This window comes from Psammomys obesus, unplaced genomic scaffold, assembly GCF_907164565.1.
Source record: "Psammomys obesus unplaced genomic scaffold, mPsaObe1.curated_primary_1811, whole genome shotgun sequence".
Taxonomy (NCBI): Eukaryota; Metazoa; Chordata; class Mammalia; order Rodentia; family Muridae; genus Psammomys; species Psammomys obesus.
The window spans coordinates 4,531,742-4,538,442 of record NW_026596064.1 but is presented as its reverse complement, the minus strand read 5'-3'; the positions used below and the strand labels follow the sequence as shown (position 1 = coordinate 4,538,442).

Genomic DNA, 6,701 nt, shown 5'->3' with positions numbered 1-6,701 from the left:
CTGATGTCCATCCTCTTTGCCTTTCTGAATGAGGATTGAGGATCTTAGCCAGAGTCCTCCTTCTTGGTTAGTTTCCTTAGGTGTACAGATTTTAGTATGTTTATCCTACTTGTACAACTACTTTGAAAATCAATCTGGCACTTTCTCAGACAATTAGGAATAGTGTTACCTCAAGATCCAGCTATACCACTCCTAGGCATATATCTAAAAGATCCTCAAGTATACAACACTGACATTTGCTCAACCATGTTTGTAGCAGCTTTATTTGTAATAGTCAGAAGAGGGAAGCAACCCAGATGCCCCTCAGTTGAGGAATGGATACAGAAATTGTGGTACATCTACACAATGGAATATTTCTCAGCAATAAAAAAACAAGGAAATCATGAAATTTGCAGGCAAATGGTGGGAACTGGAATAGATCATCCTGAGTGAGGTATCCCAGAAGCAGAGAGCATGAATTATTATGATGAGACAGACATCAGGATCATAGACACACAGTCAAGCTGGACTGTTGGCAGGGCATGGTTGTCAGGAGAGGGAAGGCAAATCAGACAGTGCAAATCTGTGAAATGTTTGAGGACCACGTTGGACCGTGAAGCTAAACAGGAATAAATCTAGTCAAATTGACTAAGGCCCAAATCAAAGGAGAAAGAATGAAAGGACACATAGGAGATTTGTTGAGTGCTCAGAGATGTGACCCCCAACTACCATATCTTTGGCTTCCGGGGGCCCCATGTCTTAGTATGAACCTACTCTACTGTTGATTATTAAGCTATTCAGAGGTGAGGTAAGTCCTTTTCCAAATTATAAACAAATTTCTGGCTGTTGGGACTGCACTGTTAGGCTGCTTCTTCTGACCCCAAGGAGTTGTCAAGTCACAAACAGCCCCAGGCAAAGAAATGGTGCACAAGTCCTAAGCCCAGAACAGTTGTATGATGCTGTGCAAATCAGCTCTATCAGGGCTCACATTTCCTTATCCAAAAGTCAAGCAGCTAGCCTCGAATCATCCGCTATGTACTCAAGAAGCAGTTTCCAGTTCTTCGGTCCAGATGGACCCTCCATGCTTATTTTGATCATGTGTCTATATTTCGGTAAGCACATGAACTCGAAGATAAGTCATCCTGAAAGTAAACAAGACAATTGGATCAAAGAACCTGCTGCCATACAGCAGCCGCAGACCTGAGTACTCGAGTCCCACAATGCAGCACCCCTGGCGTCTAGCTGGCGGGTGGAGAGGGAAGGGGTGGTCCTCACTCTTGTTGAGAGCACTGTATCTGGGTGATATATCAACAGCAGCATCAGCAAAGAAATAAAATGTTTGTTCCACTGAAAATACTACCAAGGAACGGGATGGGAACTTCCAAAACCAAGGTCCCAGCAGTGAAGCATCAGGCTAAATATGAAAGTCAGAACAAATGACTCACATTTACCCTCCACTTTGCAAACATGTAGGGGTTGAGTTCCTTGTCAGCAAAAGGGTATTTCATTCTTTTCCTGTGTGTCTCCTCTCTTGCGCTCAGCCACGAAACACCTCTGACCCAACATGCCCGAGTGTTCCTGAATCCCCCTTAGCATCCCCACTGTCTCCCATGAGACAGAGATCATATTTCCTACAGCTGTTAATTCCATCTTTGCAAAGAAAGTTCTTCCTTATATGGAGCCAAAATCTGACTCCCTGGCCTTTAACCTCCTGCCCCTGCTCTACTCCTTAGGACCATATGTCAACTAATGCTTATCTCAGAGGGTTGGAATTCTTGTAGGTAACTATGTATATGGAAACAAAGCTATCCAAGACATCAGTCCACAAGCAGTCCTGCTGGTCTTCTGACCACATCACACTGCTGACTGTTCACACAACTGTTAGCAATGTGAAATCCATTCTTTTGTGGGTTTCCCAACATGTAAAAGCTAAATATTCAACATGTAGACTGCTTTCCTGTGAACTCAGAAGTACCCTACAAAACTATCCTCCCCCAACGTGTGTGTGTGTGTGTGTGTGTGTGTGTGTGTGTGTGTTTGAGAGAGATGAGAGAGACTGAGCTCTACCACTGAGCTGAATGTCCACCCTTCTTTCCGCGTTTTACTTTCTATTTTGTAACAAGAGGCTCAGGTGATCTTGCACTCACTTTTATACCCCAGCTAAACCTCAAAATTGAAATCCACCTGCTATAGCCTCCAGAGTACCTGGGCTTACAGGCCTGCAATGCACTACCAGGCCCAGGGAATGGACTTCTTTAGTTCAACACAAAAAATTCAAGGGTAGGTCTCCATCCAGTCTTGCTCCGTGCCCATCCCTCATAGATGAAGTCTGTGACGCAGATCCCATTCCTCAGTACTGGAACCCAGTTCTGCCAGACCCCAAAACATGCACACGCAGACACACAGACACTCATGCATGCACGTCAGAAGCTCTAACAAAGAACACTGAGTTCAGCAGGAATAGAGGTCAGCACAATTCAGAACAATAACACATGGCAGCGAGGTCACTGTGCTCACCCCAGGGTCGGAGTACCTCAAGGATGTTTGGTAGGGTGGAAGGGGCGTATGTTCTCTTCATCTTTGGTTCGACTGCACTACCAAAATCCGAGGTCCCCATGGTCAAAACAGCAGTGATCCACATTACTGGTGTGCTCCAGCATACAGAAATGCCACCTCGGGAAGTCTCGTCTAACCTCTACTCACAACTGCCTTTGGGGCTAACACGTGCCCAGTGCGCCCCAAGGAAGACAGAGGCTGGGAGATGTCACACTGATTCCCAAGGCCACAGCAGGAGAGAAGACAAAGGGACCTGAGCACCTGACTCCAGGTGTGGCTCGGCTCTAAACTCATCCTGTGACCCCCGGCTCACTATAATGCCTCTACGTCTCTAAGCCTAGGTTTCTACACCTGAAAGTCAGAGATTAAAGCAGTGCCTCGGCGCAGTTACAAGGATCAAGTGAGATAATAAGAAGGAAAGCCCTCTGGAGAAGAGCAAGGCAATCTAAGAGTGCGAGGGATTATTGTGTGATTACTTGTAAATGACTGTGCATTCCACTACAAACACACAAAGCAGTGAGGTCATTCATAAGACAAAGAAACGTGAGGCCCTGGGAATTAAGGGAGGCTGATGTCGTGTTCTACAGGCTGGGTTATATGCTCCTCACACTTGCAGCTCAAAGCTCAGCAGCAGCTGTCAGGGTCTCAGATTCCAAGTTCCACGTGTCTGCAGGGCAGCTCAAGACAAAATCGCCCTGTTCAGCTAAAAGCAAATGCTGGGGGAAGAGGAGCTAAAAGAGATGGACGCCTGGAAGACCCCTGAGAGTCTCGGTTCCGGAAATGTGGCCTTTGATGTTTTCCTTGGAGTGGTTGTTAGAAACACAGGCTCCAGTCTCACTGCAATCAGCCCATGGGGAAATAAACGTACAGTAAGGAGCTATTTACGAAAGAGCACTGGGGAGGCGTCCACGCATGAATTAATCAAGGGCACAAGATAGTTCAAGTTGCAGATACCAGAAGAGTAAGGATCTCCAACCAGTTAACCCCTCCGGCCCACCTCACAAAGCCTCCACCTGAGTCTGGCACGCAGCCAGCACCAGGGTGAGCCAACACATTGGGTCCCTGTACGTACCAGCCTTCTTGATGGAGACCAGCCTTAAGAAGTGTCCCAAGCAGCTCTTAGGGCGCAGACCCTGAGCTGCCCTCTTTTCAAGCCTCTTCCAACACTCTAGCTGCCAAGGTTCTCTTCAGATCCTGCAACGAATCAAGTATTCAATGCTGTTTATGGAGGGACCATACGCTCCCTGGAAATTTATCCCTACACTGGTGAGGAAACAGCTCGATGCTGCTCATTTCCTGGCTAGCACTATGTCACCTGTCTTCCCCTGCTAGAAAGAAGGCACCATGGAGGGCAGGCTAGGGTTCTTTGATTCCTTCCCAGCAGCTGGGTTAGAACTTGCAGTCAGGTAGTAACGCAGTAACTGCAGACAACAGTCATGAAGGTGCAAAGGAAATTGTGACAAAAAGAAAGATTCCAATATAGGCAGCAAGATGATATGTTAGGAAACAGCAGTCAACTAGAGTCAGTGTGTACGACATACAGGCCACTCACTTACTGCTGAGGGGTACCACACAGGTGGCTTTAAACAGAGGCAGCTCAGAGCAATGATGAAATCCAACCATTCTGAGCTAGAAGAGTGGGGGTTGGCTTTGCTTGTGTGGTTATAGAGAAGCAAAGCCCTGATCACACCACTGCTAAGATCCCTCACTGAGAAATACTATCAGTACTGACTGTGATGTGATAAAGATTTGCTATATGCCTGCAACTGTGCTGCGGTTTTCCTCATACGTAAGATTTGTGTGTTATGTATTATCTAATAGCATTAGTAACCCTAGGAGCTAGGCACTCTCTTCCCGGGTTAGAGAGGATATCAGTGGTAAAGATAAATCACATTTAAATCACAGAGATGGCAAATGAAAGATGCCAACGAACACATTCACAGTACAAACAAGACCCCTAGCAATTCCAGAAGGACTCTGTCCCTCTTCTCCCCCACTGCCGACTCTCTAACCATGTCACTTCTATGCGATGAAATATGCTCCCTATAAGTAACATGTAGTTATAACTAACATGTAGTTATAACTAACATTCAGTCACATATAGCATAACTGTCTCCAAAAGCACTTGACAATCACAGTCCCGTTGCCAGGTGCCTTTCACACAGTGAGCACTCGATGTCTGTGTGTTTAAACAGGCATTGCCATAGAAGCCTGGGTCAGGAAGGTAATATAATATGGGCCATAACAGTTCTCTTTTTCCTAGACAGAAATTAAACCAGTCAAAGCAAGATGGCCAAGGTCAAAGGGGAAGACAGATTTCCAGGTTGCTGTACTCAGGGCAGCTGGAGGGCTCTGCAGCCACACAGGACTGAGTGACCCTGACCGTCCAGCTGCTGTTCCTAGGGCCTCAGAGGGAGCGAGGCAGATCAAATACTTCCTTGAAAAAGGAAAACAGCCACATCCCACCAAGATGGAAATGTGAGTTCAGAAAAATGCTTTCAACTGAGTGTCAGGGAGTCAAGGACATGCAGAGCTGGGTGTCTCTGCCCTGGGAACATCACAGCTAGTAGCTATGCTAAACCACTTTGTCATGTAGCCCTCATAAAGAGTTGTTAGGCTACCACAGTGATTTTCAACCTTTCATCTCTCAGCACAATTTTTTCCTTTAAGTGAATACTGTGAGATGTTTAGTTTTTAAAGTGAGGGAAATCAGAGCTAGCAGCAGGCTTCAAGCCTCCCTCCCGCTCCATTTCTCACTTTGCTGGCACCCCAACTCCAAGACCAGACTGCAGCTTCCGCTTCCAAGGCTTAAAAACCATCAGCACTCTGAGTTCTTCAAGGTCCCTCCAGCTCTGATGTCAGTAAATTCCGGAGTCTGAGAGGTACCTCTTTTTTAACAGCTCTGTATTTCTACCTGTGTGACTAGCATGTATAATGTGGATATGACATAGTTCAGGACAAAGAATTCCCAAGTTAGAAAACCTGGGTTAAAATCCTATGTTTCCTGAGTGTGTGTGTGTGTGTGTGTGAGAGAGAGAGAGAGAGAGAACACGTGTAACAATAGTAAACAAAACATAAGAGACTATAAACTTGAGAGAGGGACATGAGAGGGGTTTGTGAGACGTAGCCAGGAGGGACTGGAGGGGGAAAATAAGATGGGGAGTAGTGTGATTCTATTTCAAATAAAATCACATTTTAAAAGAATCCAGATTTCTTTCACTTCTCTAAACCTCAGTTTTCTCACATGTAAAAGAGAAACATCCACCTCAAATGGCCCTTATGACAATGAATTAGCTTAATAATTTAGTTAATAGAAGGCTACAAGATAGACGGCAGTGTGATTATCAATTAGCCTTGGTCCGTAAGTAAAAAGCACATAACCTCATGCCCTTGTAAACTTGTAGACATGCTCAACTCAAACAAACAGCCTGGCAGCAGCAAAGAACCAGCAAGAGAGACAGAGAATGTAAGAGCTGAAGGGTGCGACCACTTGGGAGGTTTCCAGTGCTCGAGTGGGTGGCCTCACACCCAGCTACATATCTCAGTAATTGGACTTAATGGATTATCAGAGGGTGGTATGAGGGACAATAGGGAAAGACGGAAGACTTAAAAAAGGGACTAGAGTGTATGTGGTATTTCATCACCACGCACATGTGTAAAATTCTCAAAGACGTGTTTTGTTTTTTGGTTGGTTGGTTGGGTGGGTTTTGTTTTGTTTGTTTTTTATCGTTTTGTTGTTGTTTTGGTTGATTAACACACTTCGAGTCCCAAATTCTCTGAACAGCTTATCTTAAAGTTTGTCTTCAGATCTGAGAAACTGGGGGCATTAGAATTCTGATGACAACCATGTTGCCCACCTTACATGTCTTCTAATAAATAAGTATCTGAGCAAGAAATCACATGCCACATATTGGCTCTACAGAATATGCACTGAACTCCCTTCCCCATAGCAGGGTGCAATTAAGGGGGTAGTGAAGGTCCAAGGCCAGCTCACCCAGGACCCTAGGCAAGATTCCTTGAAACACAGTTTCTTTACCCATAAAATGAGATTTATCAAGTCACCCTACACATCTGCATGCCCTTACCACATCACTCTGAAGGATGTCAGAAAAAAATCCAGGTGTGTGTGTGTGTGTGTGTGTGTGTGTGTGTGTGTGTGTGTGTGT

General features: G+C 45.5%; 1 long non-coding RNA gene across 1 annotated transcript in view; it reads right to left on the bottom strand.

Moving 5' to 3' along the window:
• Positions 1 to 241: 241 nt before the first annotated feature.
• LOC129689775 (uncharacterized) overlaps positions 242 to 6,701 on the bottom strand; it is a 48,555-nt gene continuing 42,095 nt past the window's right edge. Inside the window, exons 2-3 of the long non-coding RNA XR_008722174.1 lie at positions 3,608 to 3,729; positions 242 to 1,121 (exon numbers count right to left, since the gene is read on the bottom strand). This is a non-coding gene — a long non-coding RNA (uncharacterized LOC129689775). The remainder of the gene's footprint in view (positions 1,122 to 3,607; positions 3,730 to 6,701) is intronic.